General features: G+C 42.4%; 1 protein-coding gene, 1 long non-coding RNA gene and 1 pseudogene across 2 annotated transcripts in view; 2 read left to right on the top strand and 1 right to left on the bottom strand.

Moving 5' to 3' along the window:
• The window catches only part of LOC106731174, a 55,498-nt pseudogene extending 46,639 nt beyond the window's left edge, over positions 1 to 8,859 (top strand).
• LOC106730523 overlaps positions 1 to 25,900 on the top strand; it is a 134,128-nt gene extending 108,228 nt beyond the window's left edge. Inside the window, exons 5-6 of the transcript XR_004318585.1 lie at positions 23,204 to 23,415; positions 25,548 to 25,900. The gene's annotated coding sequence lies outside the window, so the exon portion shown is untranslated. The remainder of the gene's footprint in view (positions 1 to 23,203; positions 23,416 to 25,547) is intronic.
• On the bottom strand, positions 463 to 27,702 carry LOC116662604. Its single transcript, XR_004318586.1, has 3 exons — positions 27,693 to 27,702; positions 18,746 to 18,753; positions 463 to 548 (listed from the first exon to the last, which is right to left on the bottom strand). It is a non-coding gene; the product is annotated as an uncharacterized LOC116662604 (long non-coding RNA).
• Between the last annotated feature and the right edge of the window lie 259 nt (positions 27,703 to 27,961).

Raw genomic sequence — 27,961 nt, 5'->3', positions numbered from 1 at the left:
TGGCAAAAGAGGCTATCCTGGTCCCACTACTCAGAGATAATAATTAACACTTTAACATCTATTTTCTTTTCTTTTCATCAGTGTGTATCACCTCTGTCATAAAAACCAGTGAGCACTCTGTCCCTGTTTACTGTGCGGAGATCTCCATTTTCCATTCGGCTTATTACATGTTTTTCTACAATATTCTATCTCCCCTGGCATGATTTTTAATGACCAGTGTAGCATTCTGTCTTAAGGAATGCATCGTCCATTTTACTTCGGACTTAAATAAACTTTTAAATTCCAAGTATACTTAACTGAAATACTGAAAAGAGAACTGTGGTGGTACAGGAAGGCCCCTAACTCCCTTCCCATTATTTCCTGAGAGTAAAAGCTGTGGAAAATTTGGTATATATATTTCATGACCTTTATGCCTATGAGATACATATATATACACATATGAGAAATCAATGTATAGTGTGTGTATATATGATTTATTTAAAAATGAGACCATACTATATGTTTCTCTGCAGCTCGCTTTATTCACTCAGGGGTATATCATGGACGTCCTCCCACTCCAGACTCACCCGGCCTTTCAGATAGATTGGAGGGGTCTCCTGATGTGCGGGTGTCGTCTCTTGTCCACGGACACATTTGGTGGGAGAGTGCTGTGGACAAGGCCCTGGACCATGCTAAACGCCGGCTCCCCTCAGAGCCCACAGTTCGCCGTGATTTACCGCATCATTGTCTTGATAGTGGACAGTTAAGTTTTCTCCATTTTCCACTGTCAGAAAGAATGTTTGACTTGACATCCTTCTTGTACAAGACATTCCTGTGATCTTGTATGTAGTATTCCTTTAGTTAAGGCTTCTGGAAATTTAGTCCCTGGATGTGACATTTACATTCATCACAGGACTCCTTTCAAGTGACTCTAGAAATTCCTTCTCCAGTGGGGAATGAAAAGATGTAGAATTACGTTATGTAACCAATTCTCTATCGCTGGATATGATTTCACTTCAGCTTTTACTTCCCACCATTGTAAACAGTGCTGTGTAAATGCCCTGATGGATACATCTGTTTGGACTGATTGTTTTTTTTCTAAAGGAAACGATTCCTAGAAGTGGAGTTGAGTCAGTGTGTATGTACGTTTTTCAGAGTTTACATATCCATTGATATGTCATCCTCTGAAAAAGTCGCTCATGATTTGTTCTCCCACAGATGGACACTAACTAGAATATCTTAAAAATATTCGCCAATATGATAAGCAAAAGTGCTTTTTCATTGTTTTAGTTTGCATTTGATGACCAGTGAAGTTTTGAGCTTTTTTCACTCATTAGCCTTTTGAATTTTTTAAAATGAATGATTCATTTTGTCCTTTGCAAACATTTAAGTGAGGGAGCTTCTTGTTGCTTTGTGACAGCTCTTTGTATGTTATGAAAATTTACTTCGTGACTTCATCAACATGTATCACAGAGCTTTTTCTTGTCATTTCTTTCCTTTCATTTTGTTCAGAAAGTTTTTTATTCTTGTTGTGGCTCAAACTACTCTTAAGATAGTAAATGTCTTCCTTATGGGTTTTATCTTTGACATTCTTAGAAATACTTCCTTATAATGGAATAAATCTCTTCTGTAGGTTTTTTTAATCTCTAAGGTGGTGATTATAATAGTACTTGTTATAGTGAGGAGAAGTTGAGTTAATAAGAGCAAAGGGTTGTATTTGCTGTTATTAGTACTTTTTAATATTTACATCACTATGTGCAATTTATCTTGTGGTCATTATGACAGGAATAGAATTTATTCTTTCTAGGTGATTCTGATTGTCCCAGGACAATTATTGAATTCATACTTTTCTCTTTGATTTGAAATCCCACCTGTACAAAATAATTACATACACTAGAGTCTCTTTTTGAACTCATGGTTCCTTTCTGTCAATCTCCCTTCCTTACTCCAGCACCATATCTTACATATTGTAAAAATTTATTTAATCACTGGCAGTCTGATTTTTTTTGATTCTTTTCTTCCATCCCAAATTTTCTTGTCTAGTATTATGACTTTATTATTCCTGAAGAGTTCCAAAATATTTTGTTCAAGTTAAAAAAAATCAGATTGGAATTTTCATGGGAGTTTTTAGTAAGTTTTGAATTATTCTTAGGAGAACTTACATCTTTACAAAACTGCTTTCCTCCATGCAATATGTTTATGTCTCTACATTCATACCTCTTACTTTAACACTCAGTATAGTCCTGAAGTTTCTCCATTTAGAACATGGGCATTATTTTTGAATTTATTCCAGTTTATTGTTTATGTTTTTGTTAATTTTAGTGAGAATTTTTTGCTATTATATATTTAAATGCTTAAAACTGACATTTAGAAAGGAAGATTCGGTTTGTCAATACTCAATTTGTAACTTGTCATTTAAAATTGTAAGTATTAAGCACTTGTTCCAGAATCCTTTCTTTTCTGTTTTTAAAAATTTGTTTCCAAGATTCTCAAAATGGTCATAGCTAAGTAGTAGTATAGGTGGGGAGACAGATGGAGAGAGGTAGTGTGGCTCATGTACAGACTGTGAGCAGTTTCATGGCTGCCTTTAGGCTGGAGAAGCCGCAGAAGAGCCCAGGTTAGACCGGGGGTGGCTTTGTATGCACTTGAAAGCCAGCTTTCCTGCCTGTATGGTGAAGCCTGGTGGGCGTGGCAGGTAGATGATCAAGGTCCGATGGAGGTCATTGGCTGCACAGAGCGCTGTGTCTGTGAGAACTGGAGACCATTACCATGGGAAATGCTTGGTGCCAGGAACACTGCAGGGGAGCTGGGGAGCCTGTGTGTTAAGGATTTTCCAGTCCTGGGAGTGGGAAGATCAGACTCTGCATTCAGATCTGAGTTTGAATTCATCCTCTCTTGTTTACTGGTCCTCTGACTTTTGTCAAGTTATACATCCTCTTTGAACTCCTGTTTTCTTGTCTCTCAAAACAGGAGAATTACGGCCTGCTGCTAGAGTGTTTGATCAGGGTAAATGATTTGTGTCTATAAGATGCCACGTACAGTCACAAGTTCAGTGAGAAATGGGCTGTCGCCTCTTCTTCTGCAACTCAGTGCTCGACAAGACATCGGGGGAAAGCCAGTCCCTAATTTGTGTGTGATGCAAGTAGGAACAAAATTAATGTCTTGCCTTTCCCTAGCAGTATTCTTACTCCTTTGCTTCATTTACTTCTTTCCTCCTTTCCTTTCCCCTCCTCCACCAAAAGATCCTGAGACTCTCTCAGAACACTAGATTCAAATTACTTTAAAGGGTGTCTCATCCTCATGAAATGACAGTAACTTAAAAAAAATCTGTACAGATCCCAGACGTCATTGTATTTGATTTACACACACACACGCACACCCACCCACACACACAATCAGCCTACCTCCCACTTGCTGAGGGAGAAGGACCAATTTTTCTGAGTTTTCATTCACTGAGCGTGAGAGCAAAGTCTCTTACGCAGAATTTCACCTTGCTTAGTGCATGGTGTTTTTAATTGGATTTCTGCTTTGTGGCCATAGAACTATTCTTATAGAAGAGAGGATGTGGAGACATAGACATTCTGCTGAGATATTGGTGTCAACATATTTGAGTTGGAAAGGACTTAGGACAGCATAGAGTCGTAACTTTTTATGGGTGAGAATCCATGATAGTGTAACTTGGACAAGAACCCAGGTCTTCTGTCTTCGTGTCCACGTGGATGAAGAGGCAACTGGGTGGGGGATGGCAGGGATCCTTCTTGCTTGAGTTCCAGGGTCTTGCTAGTTTTCATTGTTCAGCTGCCTTTAGTTTATGTCCATGTGGCCTCTCATGGGAAGGTCACTATGTCCTGATAGATTGAGTTTCTAATCAGCAAAAAGGTCTGGACCCACTCATGGTTCCCAGAGATTTTCTGCTGACCTGCTGACACTTTATATACATGAGACCTAAGAAATTGCTGGATATAAAATCCTTAATGTTATCATTTGCCCTCGAGTTCCATAGGAATGGGGTGCTGTCTCAGGCTGTCTAAGGCTAGATCTGAACAAAGATAGGGTGATAGGCTGTGCTCAGCTGGACCCTCCCCAGTCTAATGGGATTTCCACCTTAGTTTTTAGAATCAGGCAGATTAGTTCAAATCTTGCCTTTACCATTTATTAGCTTTGTGACCTTGAGGAAGAAACTTTACTTTTTGAGCGACCAATTTTCTTTATCTGTAAATAAGTTCAGTATTTACTTTAGGGTTTTTGTTTTAGAATTGAATGAGCTAATTCCCTCATTTATACCTAAAATACTGATCGCGTGGTTCTATGCTGGTGCCTTGGTAGAAGATTACTAAGGGACTCAGCAGTGAGAATGCAGGTGGGGGACCCCTGGATCATAGAGCTTATATTCCAGGATATGCTTGTAAAAGACTGGATGTGCAGTGGATTTTTAGTAAATGTCCATTCCTTTCCTATCCACATTGATTGTGTATATATCTTTGTACAATATATGAACAATTTTTTATTGCAATTTAAATCTCTTTGTAGTATTTAAATTATGTAGCTATAACAAAATACGTGAAATAAAATGATTTGTCTTTTATTTTCTTTTCAATATGCAAAACAAAATAAAATAGAAAAGAAAAAAGGTTTTGAAGGAGTAGAAATAATTTTATTTCTGTGGAATCAATTCCCTATGTTAGGTTTTTAGTTGTGTTGTTAAACAGCATATAAAATTGATAGGTTGTGACTTCAGTGTTGATAGCTAGGTGAGTGTAGTTTCTTTTTGTGGTAGTCTTTGATGAATTATTTGCACTAGATCATAAATGATGTGCATGTTACATATTGGAAACGAGGAAAGAGTGGAGACATACTACCTCCAATGCAGTCATCTTGTTACCAAGTCGAAACTCGTACTGCTTGCTGCATGACAGGCCAATAAATCGGGAGATTGAGGTGTTGGAGCAAGGAATAGTGACTTTATTTGAAAAGCTGGCAGACCCAGAAGATGGCAGAATGACATGCTGGAGAACCGTCTCCCCCAAGTCAGAAATCAGTCCGCTTTTATACTAAAAAGGGGCGGGGATGTGGTTGGTTGTTGCAAACTTCTTGCGGTACGAATTGTTTCTCCTTGGAATTCTTTGTTCTTGCAGCTGTCCACGTGGGTCAAATCATGGTGCCCCTCTAAAACCTCCAAAAAAAATCAAAGTTGATTCTCTATTTTGCAACTTGCCATCTCTACATAAGTGCAGAAGAGTTAACATCGTGAAAGATCAGAGCCCGGAGAATAGGCTCTCCTGGATATTTCAGGCTAAAGGCAACTTATCTTTTACAAAAGGTACAGAGCTACCAAGTCTGAGCCTAGAAAACAGCAAAGGTTTAAAGCCAAAGGAACAGATCTAACATGCAGTCAAATTTATTCTTTTCTATTACAATTTCTTTTTCCACCTCATAAATAATTTTAGTAAGAAACATGAGCAATTTTTTTACTTTTGCTTCTTAGTAACGGATAAGTGGGCCAAATATATTTATGAGAGCAGGGATGCTGTGCGGGCATTGGGGTCACAGCAAACTCTTGTTGGGGGTGGTCGACTCTGCAACATGTCTGATGCCCCGTGGGTGTTGGTGAGGGACCCCATAACCAGGGGCTCTCTTCAGGAACCAGCATATGGGCATTGACCTCTGGAGACCTTTTTCAGCTGCCGGAAATTTTTTCAGATAATGTGACTGAAAAACCACTTCAGCTGGTGATAATTAGGGAATAAAGGAAGAGGAAAGGGCTTGGATTAGATTAGAAGAGAAGGACAGAATATCAGGGAACCTGGGGGCTTGGCAGTGGGTCCTTGGGAGAGAGGGGAGCAGAGGTGGGGAGGGGCACGGCTCTGGAACCAGCTCCTGCACCTGTCCCAGGGCCCAAGTCACACAGCTTTTAATTGGCCCAGGACGCTCTCCTGTCTGGATGTCACCCTGGGCAGAACCTTGAGAATCGAAGGTAAGGGGTGGGCAGCACTCACCTAGGGGATCACTGAGGACTTAGTTCAAGTCCACGGTGCCTTTTCTGGTCATGTGTCTTCACTTGCCCTTTATCTTAGGATCTGAGAAGCAGGAGCAAGGAACGCAGGGAGAGATCCAGGAAGACATCTGACTGTGTTAAGAGACGACAGTCACAGCCACACGGGGAGCGAGGACACTTGCAGCAAAGTAAAACGACTTCACAACTATTGCATCAGAGCTGCCGGTGTGAGAGAGCCTAAGCCTGTCTCAGAGTGCAGGGGACAAGCAGAAAGGAATGGCAAAATTTCCACTGACAATTGAAATTTTGTTAAATAGCCTGCTACTGTTGCTTGTATCACTTGAATGAATGCAGGCATATTTCTGTGGGCATTTATAGGTTCACTCAACCCCACCAGCCACTCTTGCCCCCATCGGGGATGGGCTTTCTCAAGCACAGTGCACCTCCTGCTTCGGTGGGCCACGCTGCGGTCCTCGCCTGGGGCCGGGCTGCTGCAGGGCACTGAGTCCCTGAGGCACGGCCTGTGATACACGACAGGAACATCTCTGCTATCGACTGAGGGCCTCCTTTTCCCCCTGCAGTGTAAGAATTCCGGTGACTGAGTTAGAAGCATGCTTCCAAGCTGTCCGTGTCCTCGGCATCCAGAAGCGGAGCCTGGAAGCTTCCGAATTTCTCCAGAATGCAGTCTACATTCACCTTCGGCAGGTGAGTGTATGTCCTTTCACAAGTGGAGGAATTACTGCAGTTTTCCTGGAACTTACTCACCACTAGTCCATCTGATTTTTCTGTGCTAGGATTCAGTATGGCCTGCTAAAAAATCTGGAGTCAGATCTTGAAACCCTGATGAAGAGGATTATTTTATTTCTTTATATGATAGTATTTTACTTTCAAATTTCAGAGTTTTCAGTTCTTTCAGAATTTTTTGGGGGGTTGGAGAAACAACTTTGCTCTTACCATCTTTGTGACCTGTTGCTATATGCCTCTCACCTGTCTTCTGTCACTTGTGAGGCGGTTCCATTTGTGACCCTGTCCGGGTTGTTCATGTTATAAAACATAAAGTCTGTAAAAGTACAGTCCCTTTTACTCCGAAGACATTCCACAAATACTACTTAAATCTGGGTGTGGTTTTAAGAAGACAGAATCATTAGAACATGTACTTGCAGGTTGCTAGTGCAAAATCCCCAAATCAATAGTCTAGCTCAACATCTAAAATCTTTCTAATCTACCTTGGATTTGTATGGATAGTTGAAGCAGTTTGCTAAGAACTCAAGACCAGGGTTAGAATACAGGCTGGTGTAGCTCAGCAGGTCCTCCCAAGCTGATGCTCTGGCAGAGGGCAGGTCCTAGGGGAGAGGGCGTGTCCTCCCCTCCCTGAGCTGACAATTTGATGGCAAAGACATTCATCAGGTGAAGAACTTGGAGATTCTTCTAAGAACAGTGGGTTTGAAAACAGTCCTAAAAGCGTGGGAGTGACACAATCCCATTTGTCTCAAGTAGGGGAGAGTGGCTTTGGGGCCACTTGGGAGACTCGTGAGTCCAGGTGGGCAGTGTTGGTGGCTTCCACTTGAGCGGTGGGATGGTCAGCGGGTAAAAGCGAACAGATTGAAGGCATGTTTAGATGGTAAAAAGGAAAGGATGAATGATGTCTGTGAAGGTAGGATAGAGTAAGGAACAGGTTTCTGGGTGGATTAATGAGGTAAATGATGGTCCTGCTGTGCTCTGAGGAGGGAAATCTGTAGAGGGAGTTCTGGGGGGATAACTGATGAGTTCAGCTGTGGGTAAAGTGAAAGGCTGTTAGATGTGTGGTTTGGGAGCTCAGGTGAGAGCCAGTAGTGAGTAGGGGGAGGGGAGAGAGACTTTCAAATCAGTTTGTCTTGTGAACATACAAATAAGGATGAGTAATGACACACTTAAAACCTCTATATTCTGTATTTAAAGCCCAGTAACATTTTGCTATATTGACTGCAGAGGTTCTTAATTTTTTTAATAGAAATAAAATAAATAGAAAAAAATAGTGGAGTTAATGAACATCTTAGAGTTGATGTGTGTCCTTGTATGTATTTTGATACCTCATCTGTTTATAACCATAATCTACAAAAAGTTAGCTTGCTTAGCATAAGAGTTAAACAGAGGGACGTGACACACAGTGTTGGGGCTTGAAGCTGATCTTCTCGGGCAAATTATGTCAGCCTCTCTGTGCCTTAGTTGCCATCTTCTGTGACTGCCCCCGGGCCCCTCATCACAGCTGATTTCCTAGACTAGATGTTGGGAGGGAGGCTGCTGAAGGGAATAAGAAGTGGCAACTTCTAGGGATATTGAAGAGAGAGACAAAAACAGATTAAAGCCGATAAACTGAGTAAAAATACCCTCAAAAGAGAAAGAATCCCGCAGTGTTTTGAGCCCCTTAGCGTAAGGGAAACAAAATCAGGTAGACCCAAAGCTCTTGAGCATGTGAGTATTGTGGGTGGGAGGGTGTCATCAGAAAAGGGTTGAGAAAAGGCCTTTTCATTTCCCTAGACGTTTCCAGTAAGGATGGGGAGCAGAAGAGAAAACCCCCTGCTTCACAGTGGAAGCTGCTGTTTTGTGCAAAACTGACCAAAGTTTGGAGACCAGTCATCAGCGGTGCTGGCAAATGAAGAGACTTCGGGATTGGGTGGGGCACTTGCTGCGACTTTCAGGTGACCTGCTGGCTGGGGGCTGTGAGGCGGGCAGTAGGTTTGCAGGGTGACCCGGGCATAATCCCTGGCTCTGAGGCTGCTGGTCTGACTAGCAAACCTGGGCACCCGCAGTCCTAATGGGGCAGCTCGGGATGTGGCCTGGGACACCTGCTGAGCTGAGGGCGAGAAGAGGGCTTCCCTGAGGGGGTGTCATGCGGAGAGTGGGAACGTGCTTCCTGCAGGGGAGGAAGAGCCTCTGAGCAGGGTGCTGGATGCACAGGCAAGACCAGCCTGAGCACGGAGGCTTCTGGGAGCCAGAAGTCATACAATGGCCCGAACCGCCTTGTTCCTGCGAGACTGCAGGGAAAAGATGCTGAAAAAGTAGGCTAGGGTCAGACCCTGTGGTGTTTTATGAGTGACAGTAAAGGACTGGTCCGGCAGGCAGGAGAGAACCCTGTGGGCGTCCCAGCTGGGGCGTCACGCCGGAGGGAGGAGCAGAGTTATAGACTTTGCCACTTATTAGCTGTGTGACTTTGAGCAAGATCACCCCACCTCTCTCTATATATATCTTCATCTGTAAAGTGACAGAGTGACAAGCTCGTGTCATCAGAAGGCTTAGTTTAGCTCTGATCCTCTTTGTCCAGTCCTGTCAGTGCTGCCATTCAAGGTTCTGCAGGGCTGCGCTTACCCTGAGATGGGAGGGCGTAGAGGGACATTGTAGCGCCCGAGGGCAGGAAGGGGTTGCTTTAAAAGTAGACATGTAGCCACCTGCAGCTGCAGACCTGCAGGCAGTTTGGTTGACGGTCATGGAGAGGACTTTGGAGGCCTTAGCATTGTCTTAAGACTTGCTTTCCCCTTGGGACCGGATTTGCCTTTGCAGATTAATGTTGAAGATTTGGGCTTCTGGCAAAGCTGTTTTCAGAGATGGGTATATACGTAACATATCGTATAAAGTAAAATGCTTTTATTTAATGTGGGGGACTTTGCAGGTGTTGGGAACAGCTCTGTTGGCCTGGTCTCCACGGAGGGCACTAGGGGTCAGCAGAGCATGCGGGAGGGCAGGCGGACCGCCGTGCTGCTGCGGGGGGGGTTCTCCCCAGCACGGCGCTCTGTTGAGTTGACTCTTCTCTGAGTTTGGTTGCCAGGTGAGCAGACAGCAATGTAATGAGTTCTGATGGGATTGTATAATGACAGGAAGAAAGAGGAAACCGTAGTTTTTCCAGACTAAAACACGCTTTTGTTTCCTGATCCAGTGTGTTCCATTACAGAATTGATGAGTTCTGTCTATTCTGGGACTTCATTGAAATAAACGTTCAGCCTAAATGTTAAGAGTTATGTTTTATTTGGCTGGAGGACTCGAGCCGGGATGGCAACCTCTCAGATCACTCTGAGGGACTGCTCCCAAGAGGTAGGGGAGGAGCTAGGATATATAGAAGTTTTACAAGAAAGACCAGGTAGTTGGAACAATAAAATATTGCTTGTTATCTAAAGAAAACCAGATATCTCAAGATCAAGTATTTAGTGCTTTTCTATGTATGGGAGGAAGCAAACATTTGTGTCATTGAATTCATCCCTTTGGCAGGTACCTAGGTATCTAGGGCCAGTATCCTGTCCTTTCTTACTCTGAGTCCACTCAGAGGGCACCACTGTGAGTGGCTGAGAGGCTGGGCTGCAGGCATGCACTCGCTGGGGGGTGGCAGCAGCCGCTGATGACTTGGTTTCAGCATTCTTTGTTTACTGACATGGTTGCAGTATTTTCATTCACATTGTAGTATTTTCATTCACGGACTGATTATGGATAATCTGCAACCTTGGAAAGCAACCGAGATGGAATTACTGCAGGTACCTTCTACTTTAATAAGCCGTGTGCAAACATAAACATGGAGGAAGCATACATTTGGATTTGGTGGTGTAGTGAAGGGTTTCTGCACATTACAGGAGAACGCAATGCAGAATTCCTTAAGTCCACCTTTCTTTTCTGTAGTGGTTTCTGAGAACAGTTTATGGTAATTAACCAACATTGACAAATGGTGGCACACATTGCATTTAAGAGCTGGCCGGCTGCAAACTTGTGTATTGGACAGGTGGAATTCATAGGCAAGTGGTCAGGTGGATGGGAGAGAGATGGAGCCTAGGCCTGGGCCCAGATTCCGGTTTAAATCGCCATTTCCTCACCATACGGCCTTGGACTAGAATGTAACCTCTCTTAACCTGTTGGTGAATCTGTGAAATGGGCATGATAATATTCGTTTCTTCCTGGGATTGTTGTAAGTTCTAAAGAGTATTGTAGCACACATGAAGCACTTAACACACTGGCACTTAGCAGTGTTCACTGTGTGCGGCCGCCCCGCTTGGCGTGTGTCAGAGCCGTAAAGGCAGCATGTGTCTGTTGAGGATGCACTGGTAGCCCCTTGAATAGGCTGTGAATTTGGTGATTTCCTTTAATTTTTGGAACTGTGTGTGCCATGGGCAGTTATTTTCATGGACAGATGAGGAATCTCAGGGTAAAGAAGACTGTGTAATTTGCCCAAAGTCAGACCATAATTTTGGGTGCAGGGGCCTCAGTTCAGCATGGGCCCCTGGGCCTTCTGCCCTCTCCGTTCAGCACCAGAGCCGGACGTGGGGTCGGCGGTCTCCCAGCCCAGAATATCCAGCAGGCAGCCAGACACACCTGGCCCTGTGTTGCTTGAGCAAAAACCCCACAGGGGAGGCAGTTACAAAAGGGATAAACATAAAAACAGAAGACTGCAAACTGTGATCAGCTCTGAGAAGGAAAGGAACATGGCTCGCTGTGCAGAGCTGGGAGCTTTCCAGTCGTGGCTGCTCTGGGGGCGTTCATCTCAGCTAAACAAGCTCTGCTGCTGCACCAAGGCAGGAAGGCAGGGCGCGCATGTACAGATAGACTGGGCCTCATTGATCATAATCATTCCCCATGAAGCGGCAGCTGTCATGGGCACTTACCTAGTAAAGAGATGTCGGCCATAATCATCACTCACTATACTCTGTTGTTTTATTGTCCCCACCTTTGAGATGAGGTAATTGAAGCTGAGGAGATTGCTGCATGCCCATCATTACGTTGGAAATACCCCCACTGGCCTTTCAACCTAGACTGGTGTGGCTGTCATACCCCAGCACTGTGAATGGCATCGGGTAGCTTCTCCTAAGTGGCCCAAATGACTGATATTGATTTTCTTAATTTGTAGGAAATGGTATGTGACAATAAGAGAAAAAGGTAGTAAGAAATTGTTTGGAAAACTAGAAAATAAAAAACAATTCTTCCCTAGCTGGGGGAGTGTACCCACTGTTACTCACCCCACTCACTGTCTGGCACCTCCGCCCTGCCGACTCCGTGTTCAGAAGCCACTCTGAGACTTTGAAGAACATTTTACCTCATGACACTGTTGACTAGAACATGCGACCTCTCTGTCCCTGGTTAACACTCTTCAAAGCCATTTAAACTTATGCAGGCTCCTCTGCTCAGATGTAAGAATAGCCTCTTTAAACTTCTTGATGCAGCTCATTAATGAAGATCTTGCGAAGGAAACCTAGCCAAAACCTGGGATGTATGCACATACTGATTGTAACCTCAGCAATTTGTGAAGATCAGAATCAGAGGGGTGGGATACTCAGGAAAGGCATTTTAAGGTAGAAAGTGGAAAGTGAAAGGACGTAGGCTGTGTGAGTGAAACATCTTGGTCCCAGCCAGCAAGGTGCCTGCGTTCAGGTTGGTGTGTGGGGAGTGCAGAGATCACACAAAGAAAGAATTGTTGGGATGGGAGGGAGGACAGTTAGGTACTTTACTGTGGAGGAAAAGGTGGGTTAAGCATTTCCTGGTTGAACAAGAGGACTGTGACATGATGTGCTTGTATTTTGGAGAGAAGGGTTTTGTGGGGACAGGCCTAGGGAGAACGCTCTGTGGCTGGGGAGTCAGCACAACAGAGAAACACAGAGAACCAGGGCAGACCCAAGGCCCCTGCTGGGGAGAGGGCTGCCCGCCATTTCGAGCCCTGGGGGCTGCTTCTGTCCCTTAGCTAGAGCCTCAGAGCTCCCTTCACAACCCAGTCCTGTTGATACAAGAAAAAAAAGTGGGGCATGAGAAGGGCTGTGTCCCAGGCTTTGGTTGAGCCCCTGGGAATGTGCTCCACCAGATTTTGTTCCTTGGCTTCGTGCAGGAAAGGATTCAAGAGCAAGCCAGTGTTGAGTAAAGGTAGATTTATTCAGAGAGATACATTGAAAGGCAAGAGAAAGGCCACGAGGTGTGGGGGTTGGGTGCTCAGATTAAAAGTAGGTACACACTCCACAGACAAGAGTGTGGGCCTTCTCCGAAGAGGGAGAGAGAGGGGTGACCGCGAGGTGGCGCTGTGTTGCTGGTTTTCATGGGCTTGGTGGTTTCATATGCTAATAAGTAGAAGGACCAGCCTAAGGGCAAGGGGCTGGGATTCCCAGGGAGTTGGCCATTTCCCACCCTTTGACCTTTTGTGGCTAGCCTTGGGACTGCCATGGTGCCTTGGGGCGTGTTATTCACCATGTTACTATTACAATGGGTGTATAATGAAGCTCAAGCTCTGCTAGAAGTTAAATCTCTTCATCCTGAGCCTCAAGGCCTACTGGGGGTTGAATCCTTCACCATTTTGATGTTAATTGCTGTGGCCTTCCTTGAATGGCTGTGCTCTGCCCCCTTACATCCTGTCTCACTGTGATGACACAGAGAGAGCAAAGTCAGGGCCCTGCCTTTGCTCCTGCATTTAACAGGGGGTGAGGTAGGCTGGGCTGAGGATGACTCTGAGTGGTGAGAAGGATGTTTCAGATTTTCCCACATGGGACATTGGGACCTGCCAGCAGCCAGCGCAGGTTTATCTCACGGGCATTATCGCTTGTGTCACTCACAATTTTCTATTTTTTTTTTTTATTAAGTGTTTAATCTAAATTTAATATCAATTATTTTTAGGAAAGAAATTTCTTTTTCTTTTCTTTGGGGCTCTTTTGGAGGGGTAGGTAATTAGGTGTATTTATCTTTTAGTGGAGGCCCTGGAGCTTGAACCCAGGACCCCGTGCACGCTAAGCACACGCTCTACCACCTGCCCCATCGTCTTTTTCTTTTTGCTTTAGCTGCCAAGAATCTTACAGCTGAATTTCTAGTCAGCCTTTAACACTTACCGTGAATTCATGGCATCCGTTTTTATGACTTTACCTCCCCCTGGTTTCATTTAAGTATTGAATCTCCATTTTCTCTTCACTCTCACTTTTGTCTTTTTGTTGTTATGGTTGTTAAGCTGTGTTTAGAGAATTGTTTAGTTTCTCTTTTAGCAGGAGGCTGAAAGTAAATAAATATGTAAACAAACTTATCACACTTAAATGTTTTATACATTCTAAGCTGTTTAGTATTTACTTAAAAACTGAATTGAATATTAAAGTGATAAAATTTTTAAATGATTTTTTTAATGTTTTATAAATTATAGCTGGTTTACGATATGATATGTTTCAGGTGTACAATAGATGCTCCATTTATAGTTATTGTAAAACATTGGCTGTATTCCCTGTGTTGTAAGATACATCCATCTAGCGTGTTTATATTACATGTAGCCATTTGCATAAGAAAGTTGGGTAACGCAGAGTTTGGGTCGTGGCTGTGTCTGACCCAGGTTCAAGGTCACCCTGCCTGTCAGAGCCCAGGCCCTCACTCCTAACTGCAGGGAAGTGAGTGGAGGCAGCTCTCATCAGCGCTGGCACCACCCTCTGAGTGGCAGTGAAAGCAGTCATTGTGGACAGGCAAAGTGTTCCAGGAGCTTTACATGCATTTCTTCATTTAATATTTAAAGCCCTCCTGTGAGGAATCGTTTTGTTTTTAATGAATAAGACACTTTATTTTTATTTTTATAGACTTCAAACTTTTGGAAAATTTACAGGAGTAGTACAGTGAACACTTAGATACACTTCACCTAAAAGAGCAGTGTTTGTCCTTTTGTGTCTGCCTTATTTTAGCATACTGTTTCAATGTTCGTCCATGTTGTACCCTGAAACAGTAATTTATTCTTTTGGTTTAATATTATCTTTTTTGTTGTTGTTGCTTTTGGTCTATTTAAAAATAGTTTCATTGAAGTCTAGTCAGTTTATAATTTTGCATCAGTTTCTTGTTTACAGCACAACACTTCAGTTTCATAGGAACATACATGTATTCATTTTCATATTCTTTTTCAACATAAGTTACTACAAGATATTAAATATATTTCCCTGTACTATACAGTATGAACTTGCTGTTTATTCTATACATAGTCAGTATCTGCAAATCTTGAACTCCCAATTTATCCCTTCCCACACCCTCTCCCCTCTGGTAACCATAGTTTGCTTTCTATATCTCTGTGTCTGTTTCTGTTCTGTAGATAAGTTTGTCTTTTTTTGTTTTGTTTTGTTTAGATTCCACATATGAGCGATCTCATATGGTATTTTTCTTTCTCTTTCTGGCTTACTTCTCTTAGAATGACATTCTCCAGGTCCATTCATGTTGCTGCAAATGGCATTATTTTACTATTTTTTATGGCTGAGTAGTAGTCTATGGTATAAGTATACTACAACCTCTTTATCCAGTCATCTGTCAGTGGACAATTAGGTTGTTTCCATGTCTTGGCTATTGTAAATAGTGCTGCTGTGAACATTGGGGAGCAGGTGTCTTTTTGAATTAGGATTCCTTCTGGATATATGCCCAGGAGTGGGATTCCTGGGTGATACAGGAAGTCAATATTTTGTCTTTTGGGGAATCTCCATACTGTTTTCCACAATGGCTCCAGTAAACTGTATTCCCAGTACATTGTAGGAGGGTTCCATTTTCCCCACAGCTTCTCCAGCATTTATTGTGTGTGAATTTCTGAATGATGGCTATTCTGACTGGTGTGAGGTGATATTTGATTGTAGTTTTGGTTTGCATTTCTCTGATAATGATATTGAGCATTTTTTCATGTGCCTATTGGCCAATTGTAAGTTTTCATTGAAGAAATGTTTGTTTAGGTCTTCTGCCCATTTTTGGGTTGAATTGTTTTTTTTCTTTCTTATCAAGTGTAAAAGCTGTTATATAATTCTGGGAATTAAGCCCTTGTCAGTCTCATTTATTGCAAATATTTTCTCCCATTCGATAAGTTGTCTTTTTGTTTTGCTTATTGTTTCCTTTGCTGTGCAAAAGCTTGTAAGTTTAATTAGATCCCACTTGTATATTTTTGCTTGTATTTCTATTGCTTGAGTAGACTGCTCTAGGAGAACATTGTTGAGATGTATGTCAGATGTTTTGCCTATGTTTTCTTCTAAGAGGTTTATAGTGTCTTGTCTACATGTTTAAGTCTTTAAGCCATTTTGAATTTATTTTTGTGTATGCTGTGAGGGAGTAGTCTAACTTCATTGATTTACATGCAGCTGTCCAGTTTTCCCTACACCATTTGCTGAAGAGGCTGTCTTTACTCCATTGTATGTTCTCACCTCCTTTGTCAAAGATTCAATGACCAAAAGTTTGTGGGACTATTCTTGGTAATTTTGTTTATCCGTTCATTGATGGATGGATATTGTTTGTAACCTTTGGCTACTCTGAATGATACTGCCATGAATATTGATGTGCAAGTTTTTGTGAGAATATGTTTTCATTCTGTTGGCTGTACAGTTGGCCCGCCATATCTGTAGTTTCCACTTCATGGATCCAGATGGCTGGTTGTAAAGGGACTTAAACATCCTTTGATTATGGAATCCATGGTGGTGGGTTCCTGAAACCAATCCCCCGAGGATACTGAAGGATGACACCATATGTAGGAGTAGAATTGCTAAGCAATATGATAAATCTAACGTTTTGAGGAAACACCAGAATTTTCCAAAGAAGCTGCACAATTGTCGCTTTCCAACGGCTGCATACTGAGGGTTACCATTTCTCTGCCTCCTGACTGACACTTGTTATTGTCCATGTTTTGATTATAACCATCCTAGTGGGTGTAAAATGAGATCTCATTTTGATTTTGATTTGGCTAGTGATGCTGAGCATCTTTTCATATTCTTATTGGCCATTTGTGTATCTATTTAAATCCTTGGAAATTTTAAAAATTGGGTCGATTTTCTTTGTATTGTTCAGTTGTAAGCATTTGTTTTATATCCTGTATACTAGTCTCTTATTAGATATATGCTTTGCAAAATTTTTCCCCTATTCTGCAGATTGTCGTTTCACTTTATTTTTTTAAACATTAAAACAATTTCTTTATAGGGGAGGTAATTAGATTTATTCATTTATTTTATTTTATTTTTTTTATTTTGCCAAGCACTCACTCTATCACTTGAGCTACCCCCTTTCCCCTTTCATTTCACTTTCATTATGACGTCCCTTGTTACAAATGGTTTTAATTTTGATGAAGTACAGGTTATCTTTTTTTTTTTGTTATCACTTGTGCTCTTGGTATTGTATCTAGGAAACCATAGCCTATCCTAGGACCACAAAGATTTATACTATGTCTTCTTTTAGAAAGTTTATAAGTTTAGATTTTACGTTTCTGTCTGTGATCCAATTTGAATTAATTTTTCTTGTTATATACATTAGGGCGTCCAGATTCCAGATTCATTCTTTGCCTGCAGATACCCAGGTGTCCCTGCACTATTTGTTGAATACACTGTTCTTTCAATGAAGTGTTGTTGGCACCCTTGTGGAAAACTGACTGTAAATGTAAGTTTCCCCCTCTGGATTTTTTATTGTGTCTCATAGATTTATGTATCCAAACTTATGTCAGTACCATAATGACTTGAGTACTATAGATTTGTAGTAACCTTTAAAGTGAGTCCTCCAACTTTGCTCTTCTTTTTCAAGATTGTTTTGGCTGACCTGGGTCCCTTGCTACTTCCATATGAATTTTGGGATCAGTTTTTCAATTTTTGCAAAGAAGTCAGCTGGAATTTTGATAGGGATTCCACTGAATTTGTAGATCACTTTGGGAAGTCTTAACATTTTTAACAATATTGTCTACCATTCCATGAACATGGGATGTCTTCCATATATGTAGATCTTTTAAATTTTATTTCGGTGATACTTCAAAATGTTCAATGTACAAATCTTGTAAATTTTTGTTAAATGTATCTCTCATTTTATTTTTAATGCTGTTGTAAATGGAAAGGCTGAGCTTCTTAAGGGTGGGACTATATATCAATTTGTTTATTTCTAGGATTCCTACACAGCAAATACACTAGGTTTATATTTGCTACATAAATCTATCCACAACTCTTCCCTCCCTTGTGTTATAAGAAACCAAGACCCAGGTTAAGCTACCTGAGCACCTATGTGGAAGTGAGTAATGAGATCCTTGGTTGGGGCACAGGGCAGTTGATACTGAGAGCTTATTCAGGATGGCTTCATCTTAATTTCTTTTAAACAATCCTTTCAATGTATATAGTCAGATACGTTAAGAACATGCCCTTTTGATGTACAGAGGAGCTAAGACTATCATTTTCAAATAATTTCTAGTGAGCGTGTTGTACTTGAAAACGAATTTGCATCAATCTTTGAAGATTTATGTTTCAGGAGCTTTGACTAAAGAATACCTGTCTTTATTCAATAACTACAATTAATGCTCAAACCACATGTAAGAGTTTGAGCAAACTGCCCCTGCCCCGTAGTGCTGGTTGGCTGCAGCTGTAACTGGAGTCTGTGCTTACATCTCCCAGTTCGTTTGTGCTGATCTCCTCAAAGGTGTTTGTCCAACAGTTTATCTGTAGTCTGTTGGACAAAGCCATAAAAGATTGATTTAAGGTTGCTGGAATGGAATCTATTCTTATTAATATTAAGTAAGCACATATTGAGTGCTTACTGTATGTTGGGAATTGTCCCTCAGCCTCACATGAATATTATTTCTCTTAAAACCTCACATATTTCCTTCTTATTCTCACTTTACAGATAAGGAGACTGAGGATTATGTCTTCTCTCTTTTGAGGGGAGCTCATTATCAATGAATGGAAGTTGTAATGAAAAAGATATTGATTCATCCTGAGAAAATATTTTTCTGAGAGTCAGCATTGAAGAGTGTGACCACTGAAGGTGATCATTGTTCGAGTGAGAAGAGCCCCGGGTTGTACGGGGTCAGCATCCTTATCCTGGACACGGCACGTGTAGTGCTGCGTGGTGGGTGAGGTGGCGCGGCCGCGCAGGTTACGAGGATTTCGGGCCACTGGGCTGTGCTGAGGCCCGGTGGGGCTTTCTCTTAAGGGCAGTAGATCATCATTGACAGATTTTAAGTAGGGGAATGGGGTGCTCTCGTAGATCACTTTTGTGCTTGTAGAATGCTTGCAAACATTTAGAAGGCTCGGCAGGAGGTGATGTGATGAGTCAGAGTAGGGTGGCTGCGAGGTGTAGCAGTGTTCAGTTTTCAAGTGATTTTCCGTCCCAGGTTTGTGGCTCAGAAGCCGTGTCACTTTGGATGACGCACTCAAAGAAGTGAAACAATTTATCTAATCAATTGAAGCAGTGATGTACCCACTTCCCAGGTCTGTTGTGGAGATCCAGTGAGATAACATGTGCACAGTGTGCAGCATGGTCCCCAGCACAGGGTCCGTGCTGAGAGAGTGCCAGTGAGTACCTGGTAGGACAGGTGTGGGTGATGGGACTCAGTGACTGAGGAAATCTGAGCCCTGAAGGAGGGGTCCAGGCACATCTGTGAGTGATGGGCCTGAGCTGGGAGAGGCAGGGAGACCTTACCCCCGACCAGGAGACCTGGGCAGGAAGTTTATGGGAGAAGAAAAGTGAAGTCAGCTCTATGCAGGTAGAGTTGGAAGTGCCCTTGAGACATTTAAGTACAGTGTCATGAACTCACAGAGGAGGTCAGGGCCTGGTCTGTGCATTTGCCTAGAATCTCAAACCCTGGGAATGCCAAGGTATTGATCACTGAATGTGAAGGTGTACTTTACAGGACAAGTGAATAGTAGTATCATCTCTGTCATCAAAGCTCACGTCTCTATTCATCATTCACTTTGCAAATTGGGTACTTACAGAGCTCACTTCACCGCCCTCCCCTGGGCTCAGGCTCCACAGTAAAGGGCTGGTGAGTCTCCCTCTTTTCCAGAAGAAGACACATTTAGCTGGTAGCCTTCTGTACCTCGCCAGACTTAGAATTTTAGTTTCTTGTTTTAATTCAATTTTCCATTGGCCGTCTCCTGACAGGAGAGAAGTTTTACCTCATGGTCATGTTTCAATTAGCTGTTACTGAGAATTGCTGATCTGATCCATAGTGTATATATTATATTAATTTTGTAGAGTACTTAACATTTTTCTGTCTTTGCCCTTTAATTTTGTTTGCCCCTTCAAGTTTCTGTCCTATTTGTAGCCTTAGACTTTTTTAATTAAAAAATGTTTGTTAGCAGTTAAGAAAAGAAAAGAAAAGATAAAATGCACATGATAGCTAAATGTAGAAAATATCTAGTGTGTTTTCTGTCTTGGCAATGGAGGGTTCTAGAAACTCATGAAAACCTTCATTACACAAGTTCCTTAAAATGCTGATTAAGAAATAATAGCTTCCTTCCTCATCTTTCAAGCTGCACAGCTAATTGTCAAGAAAGTGAGGGGAAATCCTCAGAAGCCAAGACAAACCAGAAAACAGGGATTCTGGGAGATACACCAGCATTAGAAGCCCTGGGGTGCTGGTTGGCTCCTGAACTGAGTTTCAGTTGCCCTGACAGGAGGGCAGGAGTTAAGCCCCAGGCCTCTCACACTGGGAGTTCGATGGCTGATCCTACATAAGGCCAAGCACATCCTGAGAAGCCTGCTTTACTGAAGGGTGAATTAGAAAGAAAGAAAACAATACATTCCTCAAGGCAAGAAAGTAAGGAAAGTCAATTTTGTTGGAAGAGGGGAAAAATAACTAATCCAAAATAAGGATTTAGTTTAAAGCTTTTCTGGCATGAGAGTGACCACAAACTCCTAGCAGAAAATCTCAGCTCCTCCCGGAATGAGAAGTTGTGTTTTGAATGAATCAGTGGACAGCCATTCCAAAAAAGGCCTCCAGAGTCTTCTGTATCAAGATAGTGGACCCAAACACCTCTCTTCTAAGGTCTCATTTAAATAACTAGAAATGTTTTAAAGGAAAGAAGCCATAATCATAGTTCTATTTATTGATATTACTATATGCTAAGAATTCAGAGGTGACTATCAAGTTGTCTCCTCTTTTATGGACCTTACTTTCTGTTTGACATAGTTGGGGAGCTGGGTGGAGGGAGGTGTTAGTCTGTTGCAATTAGCCAGAAGAGGAGATTAAGAAAGCAGTGAAGGGTGGGTGACATTTTTAGCTGAGGACAATCCTGTTCAGTTGGCTTTTAATTGCAGGCTCGATGAGTTGTCACTGGAGGGAATTGATCTTACGGAGCATGGACTTAACTCAGGCCTCTTCAGAATGGACAAGTGAACCTGGAGAAAGACAGTCAAATCTGTGCAGACATTAAAGTCCACGTGAACGTGCTGTATCCCTGAGCCAAAGAGAGGACATGTAGGCAGCACTTCTTGGGGATAGAGGATTAGTTTTTAAGGTTCTCCAAGAATGAATCCCAGGGAACAGAGAAGGCCAGTTGTCAACTCGACTTTGCTCTTTGGATGGTGTACCCACCAAGGGTATTGGCCATTTATACATTTTCATTTCACTTTAATACATGTCAGGTGATGAGGACTTGGGCATAAGCCTTTGACACCTTGTCGAGGTGACTTTGGGTACCTGCCTAGAAGCGCGGGCACAGTTGCGGCTGCGTCATACATCTTGCCGCCCATCCCGTTCCCCGGCTCCGTGATCATGGCAGAGTGCTTCCTTGTTGAACTGTTCGTCTCCTCTGTGACATTGTAACCCAACAAAAGACCGGAGCGTATTAGCTTGGCTTTGTTCTTTTCCATCCTTCTCTTAGAATGATGAAGAATGATAGTGAACCCAGTTATGTTAGCAAATGTTTCACAATTAGGGCTCTCAGTACATACCATGTAATCCCCGCTTTGTGATCTAGAGAAGAAAGTTACATTCTTTCCAAATTGTTTTGATGCACTTATGTGGGAAATTTGTGTAAGTTTCTATATGTATTTCCTCTCTGAATCATCATGGCTAGAGATGAATGTGGGTAGACATGGAATGCGTTTTCTGTATTTGAACTGTATGTTCCCCTAAATTCTCCCCAGTTTTTTAAAGTCATCACTGGAGTGCTACCTCCAGAGTGTCCCAAAGCATCCACCACTGCCTGTTCTTCAGACACTGTGAGTTTCCATGTTGGGGAAGGCTGCTGGCTGGTGAGGCATTCTCTGGCACATCTCTTGCTGGCTGATGTGAGCTTAGCACCCAAGACTTGGCAGACAGTAACTAACCACGATCACGTCCATTTCTGGAACACTCATGGAGGATTTTAGACCTATGCTAGTGGCATACATTATTTCATTTTGTTTTCCCAACAATCATAATTAGATTTTATCACCTGTATTAATAAGGAAACTGTCAAAGCGAGTGATGTGCAGACTTTGGACAGGAACACGGGTCTTTCTGATTCCAGTCTCTGTTCCCTCCCCGGCCTATCCTTCCAGATGTCCAGGAGACTCTTCCTCTGTCTTGAGTTTCCTGCTGATGTTACAACTCTCTTTGTTTCTAGGAGAGGAAAACAAGTCTAAAATTAATTTCCAGTTGGAAATGGAATGGTGAGTTAACGTTGGAAGCCGGGAAAGTCTGTCCTGTGATGAAGCGGCCTCCGAGCCACTTCCACTGGGATGTCACGTCACTGTCTAGGCCCCTTGCTCAGCCTGTGCACAGGTGACAGGGCAGTGGGTTGGAAATGAATTTGGGGATTTGGTTCTATTTAATAGTTTCCTGAGGGTCTTGGCCTGGCACATAGAGTGGGAGCATTCCCTGTCCCACAGGATCGTGCTCTGGGCCCTTGCAGACCTGACGTGGTCTCAGCCTGAGGCTCAGGGCCCGTGGTGAAGGGGATCATTTTATTCCAAGGTCTGCCGGAGTCTCTGACACTTCTGGGTCTTGGGACTTTGTCCAGGATGATAATAATTCCTCCCCGAGTTTCAGATTTCCTTGCCTGTGACCCGGGGTAGTAATAGTTTCTGAGATGATTGTATTGATTCAGTAAGGGGCGCAGCATGTGCTGGCAGGTAGTTGGTGCTTAAGGAGCAGAAGTCGCAGTCCCTCTGTCAGCCTCTCCCTGTGTGCTCTGTGCTTTGAGAAGTTGTGTGTTTGGTGAAAATCACGCCCAAATACTAGAATATAGATGAAATGTTGTTCCTTTACTTTGCCTTCCTTTTCCTCTTTCCCTTCTATGAGTCTCATGTGTAGGGAGCAGATTCCTCTGTTTCAGGGAATACGGGTATTTCTAGTAAAAGGACAGGCTGAACTTGGAGAGGTGGGGCCCAGAGGGGGTCTGGAGCGTCTGCACACCGCTGTTTCCCTGCGTTTCTGCATCCGGTCCCATCAGTGTACGAAGTCAGCCTTCCTCTTCCTTCCTGTGTCATCAAGTCTCTGTTTTATGGGAAAACTTTTTTACGTGTCTTTTTTCACTTACATGTTTCATTCAGATGCTTATTGCTTTTCTCCCTGTGCTTCAGTGTTCCAAGGAGAGAATTCAGCAGTGCAGCATCCTCTCCGAGCTCTATGAGTTGATCCGCTTCCACTGCAAGTCCGCCTTATTCAAGCGGGTGGCCCCCGTGCAGCGCGGCCCCCGGCATCTCGGAGCCTGGCGGGAAGGCCTGCTACCGACTCCTTCTGCAGACGCTTCCTGGCTACACTCTGTCGCTGGATCTGCAGGACTTCAGCACAGGTGTTGGAATTAAAACATTGCTTCAGTCCCATTAACCATGACTGCTTTGAGCCCTGCTGTCCTGCCTCATCAGGGTGAATTTTGATTCATGTAGAACAGGGCTCAGCAGACTTTTTTCTGTCAAGGGCTTGGGAGTAAATATTTCAGGGTCTGCAAACTTCCTGATCTCCAGTGTAGCTGCTCAGCTCTGCTTTTCAGACGCCAGAGCAGCTATATAATCCACACACCCACAGAGCTTTATTAACAGCGGTGTCTGGGGCTGGATTGGGTGTATGAACTGCAGTTTGTCCCCACAGCTTCCTCACTATTGACGCCTGCACCAGAGCGTGCATTTGCGACAATGGGTGAACCTACCCTGACGCATCATCATCACCCAGAGCCCATATTTGACACTAGGATTTACACTTGGTGGTGTGCACTCTGTGGGTTTGGACAGATGTACAATGACACGTATCCACAGTCACAGCATCATACAGAGTAGTCTGTCTTAGTGACCCTAAAAATGCTCCGTGCTGCACCTCATTCATTGCTTCTTCCCCTCTAGCCTCTGACAGCCACTGATCTTTTAGTCTCTGTGGTTTTGCCTTTCGCAGAACACCATACAGTTGGAATCACACAGTTGCAGAACCTTCCCAGATTGGCTTCCTTCACTTAGTAATATGCATCTAAGGTTCCTCCATGTCTTTCCATGCCTTGATAACTCATTTCATTTTAGCACCAAATAATAGTCCATTTTCTGGCTGGACCACAGTTTATTTATCCATTCACCTACTGAAGAACAGCTTAGTTGCTTCTGAGTTCTGGTGATTATGAATAAGGCTTCTATTAACATCTGTATGCAGATCTTTGTGTGGGCATAAGTTTCCATTTTGTCGAGTAAACATCAAGGAGCACAGTTGCCGGATCATATGGTAGGAGTACGTTTAGTTTTGTAAAAAATTGCCAGACCATCTTCCAAAGTATCTGGGCATTTTACATTCCCACCAGCAATGCACGAGAATTCCTGATGCTCCACATCCTCACCAGCACTCGGTGCTGTCAGTGTTCTGGGTTTTGGCAGTTCTGACGGATGTGCAGTGGTAACTCGCTGTTTCAGTCTGCATCCCCTTGATGACAGATGCTGTGGAGCATCTTTCCATAGACTTCTTTGGCATCTAGATTCCTTCTATGATGAGGTGTGTGTTCAGGCATTTTGCTCAATTTTTAATCAGGTTATTCATTCTTCTTATTGAGTTTAAAGAGATTTTGGTATATTCTGGATATCAGCCCTATATCAGTGTGTCCCTGCCCTTCACCTGCAGCACCGGAGTTGTCCTTTGGGTCTCAGTGGAGTGTCAGCTCTTCAAAGAGGTTCCCTGTCTTCCCTCAGCCTAAATACTGTCCTTGTATTTTTCACTTTCATTGACTCATTTTGTTCTTTTTAAATAGCATTTCCAATAATTTGTAAGTACATTAAAAAATAAAAGGGCAATGATTGAACACCGCCTCCCCCACCAGCCTGTGTGCCCTGTGAGAGCAGAGAATCTGTCCCCACTCACCATGTCCCATGACAGCACATGGCAGATGTCCATGTAAATGTGTGTAACTTGGGACCAAACTTGATGAGCAGCTATGACGACATGTGTTGGCTACCATTTATTGAATACAGTTTGTTTCTTGATCTTAATTATTAAATCACATGAATGAACCATGTTTCTTTTGAAAAATAAAACAACAAAGCACACTTCCTTGTGATTGGTACTTTCTACTTAGCCTTCTGACCCAGGAGGGGACGTTCACCATCATTTTGTGGAGAAGGTTGGGAAGGTAAATTAGGAGAGTGAGATCAAATAAAGTAAAAATGATAACTATCAGCTGGCTTTATTTTCACTAAGACATAAAAGTTACTTTAAACCCTATCTCAGCTGTTGTTCTGTTGTTTTAAACACTTCTCATAGAATTAAATGGAAGCTCACTAAAACCTGAAGGGGAAATTGTGTTCTCAGGACCTGAAAAGTGTTTATGTCTATTTCTTGAGATGCTCATTTTCCCTTCTGGTTACAGAAAGTCACGGCTGGAACACAGCCGTGCGCTGTGTGTGTCTGCCGGCTTCACGGGCTGCTCACAGTCATTTTCATTTTCTTGTGTTGCAGTGTATGAAGGTTTTCCATCAGACCGTTTGCTCAGCCTTTTCCTGAATGAAGGATTGAATTTTCCCCAGGAAATCTTATGAAACAGAGTGACAAGGCATATGTGTTTCCCAAAAAGCAATTGTTGATGTAATAAACTCTCACATTGATGAACTTTTTGAATACAGGCGGGTTGAAAATTTTATCCCTAGGTCATATGCCACAAATCTGTCTTAAGAATAAAAAGATTCAGATTTTATAGAAGAAGCAGTTTGAATCAAGTAGAAATGATGATTTGTACAGTATTTGGTGTTAGAACTTATACTCAGTCTTATCATAATTGCCTGTGGTAGGAACTGGATCATTATTTATTTATTTAAAAAAAATCCACAAGGTGCTATTTGCCCCATTCTTGATGCGGCAGTGCTGAGGTTAGTTAAGTTGGGCCATTTAGAATTCTTAGCTAGGTTTTCGGGACATTGATTTCAGCCTCTTTATCTTTTTTAGAATCTCTTATTTTGTGTCAGCCTTTGGTCTTTTGACAACGTGGAAATACTGCAGGGATCTTTCTTTCCCTTTTTTCCTGTCTTTGTGGGAAAAGATTTCTGTAAGAAAGACTACTAGGACATTAGGGATTTTGTGTGGGGTAAGTTTGGTCAGCTCTAAAATTTCAATTAAGACATATTAATTATTGCTATTCAGCTAATGATACTAAAATTATAAAATAACTTAAGTATACATCAATAAGTATAGTACAATAAGCCCATCACCCAGATTAAGGAATTCACAAACTTTTCCATATTTCCTTTATTCAGACCTTTGTTCTTTTACTTATCCTTTGTTGAAGTATTTGACAGCAAATCCCAGAAGTCATGTCATTTTAACCTATGTACTCAAGTAGGCATGTCTGAAAAATGAGGGCCTTTTCTTTGATCAGGATTTTCCATTTGACACATGTGCTCATTAATTACCAGCTGTATCAGGCATCTCACTAAGCATTAGTGATCCTTGCGACAATGAGACAGTCCTGGCTCCCAAGGAAGTTAAGGGCTGATGGAATAAGCCAACACAGGAGCTTAGGTGCCTCACGTAAGGTCCCTGTGGGATGACAATATTTGGACAAAATTTGTGCACAATACAGTAGGATTCACAGAAGGGACTAGTCAGACTTGTAGGGCAGGCCGTGAGAGAGGCGGTCAGCAGGGCTACAATAGGAGGAATTGTTTGATCAGAATCTGAAATCTTTTCTGCCAACCTTCCTACCAAGCTCCCAGGGCCCATCACACACAACCCTGTGCTGTAACGGTTTTTGATTCCTGTTACCACATCTCCTTCAGGAAGGAGTTTAAGGTGGAAAATATTTAAAATCAGTAATTGTTGCCAGAAAGGACATAGAACAAGAAACATGGAAACAACACAAATGTCCATAAGCACATGACGATAGAGACGAGGTGATTCATGTCTGCAATGGAACACTACTCAGCCATAAAAGATGCCATTTGCAGCAACATGGATGGACCTGAAGACTGTCATTCTAAGTGAAGTGGGGTGGAAAGAGAAAGAAAAATGCCATATGACTTAATTTTGAGGAATCTAAAATTAATAGCAATAATAATAAGACCACAAATGAACTAATTATTATTTTGTTTTCTTGAATATGTGTAAGCACATCTGACTGTCCTTTGTGATTGGATTACCATATTCTGTTTATTATTCTTTTGTAGTTGGCTTTATTCCTCTGGTAACTATGTAAGTTTAAAAATCTAAAGCTCTAATCTGTTCTTAGAAACAATAATTAATACATATAATTAAATGAAAAAATTGCAATATACTCTATACATGTATTTACATGCAATATGTGTATGTGGAGTTGAACTGTAATAATTCTACCTAATAATACTGAAAAACAAAAAAAATTATTAAAAAAATAATCACCCCTCTTTAAATATTAAAACGTTCAGTTCTGAGATTCTGTGAAAGACAACATGGAAGTAGGTTTTTAAGTTTTTCTCCTTGTGCATCAGTGAGCAGCCTGGGCTGCAGATCTTGGCCGCCACAGGCACCCAGGACTTGCCAGCTTGCTCCTCACTTGTTGGGAGGAAGATTAGCTGCTTCAGGATTATTTATGCTCTTAGAAGTTGCTGAAAACCACACAGAGCTTCTGTTTACATAGAGTGTATCTGTCAATATACTCCATTTTAGAAATTAGAACAGAAAATTTTAAACCCAAGTACTGACAAGCACACGCTGCCCCAGCATGTGGTCAAAGCAGTGCTGCCCCGGTGGCTTGTGTTGGTTCTAGAGAAAATGCACTGTATGCTCAAGAATGAGGGTGAACCCACAGATCTCATCTCAGCACTGCTATGAAAATGTGGGATCCAAAGTCCCTAAAGCAGTGCTGAAGTCCCCAGATGTCCCAGAACACACAGAGCCATGGG

This window comes from Camelus ferus, unplaced genomic scaffold (assembly GCF_009834535.1).
Source record: "Camelus ferus isolate YT-003-E unplaced genomic scaffold, BCGSAC_Cfer_1.0 contig600, whole genome shotgun sequence".
Taxonomy (NCBI): domain Eukaryota; kingdom Metazoa; phylum Chordata; class Mammalia; order Artiodactyla; family Camelidae; genus Camelus; species Camelus ferus.
This window is presented reverse-complemented; position numbering and strand designations above follow the sequence as displayed.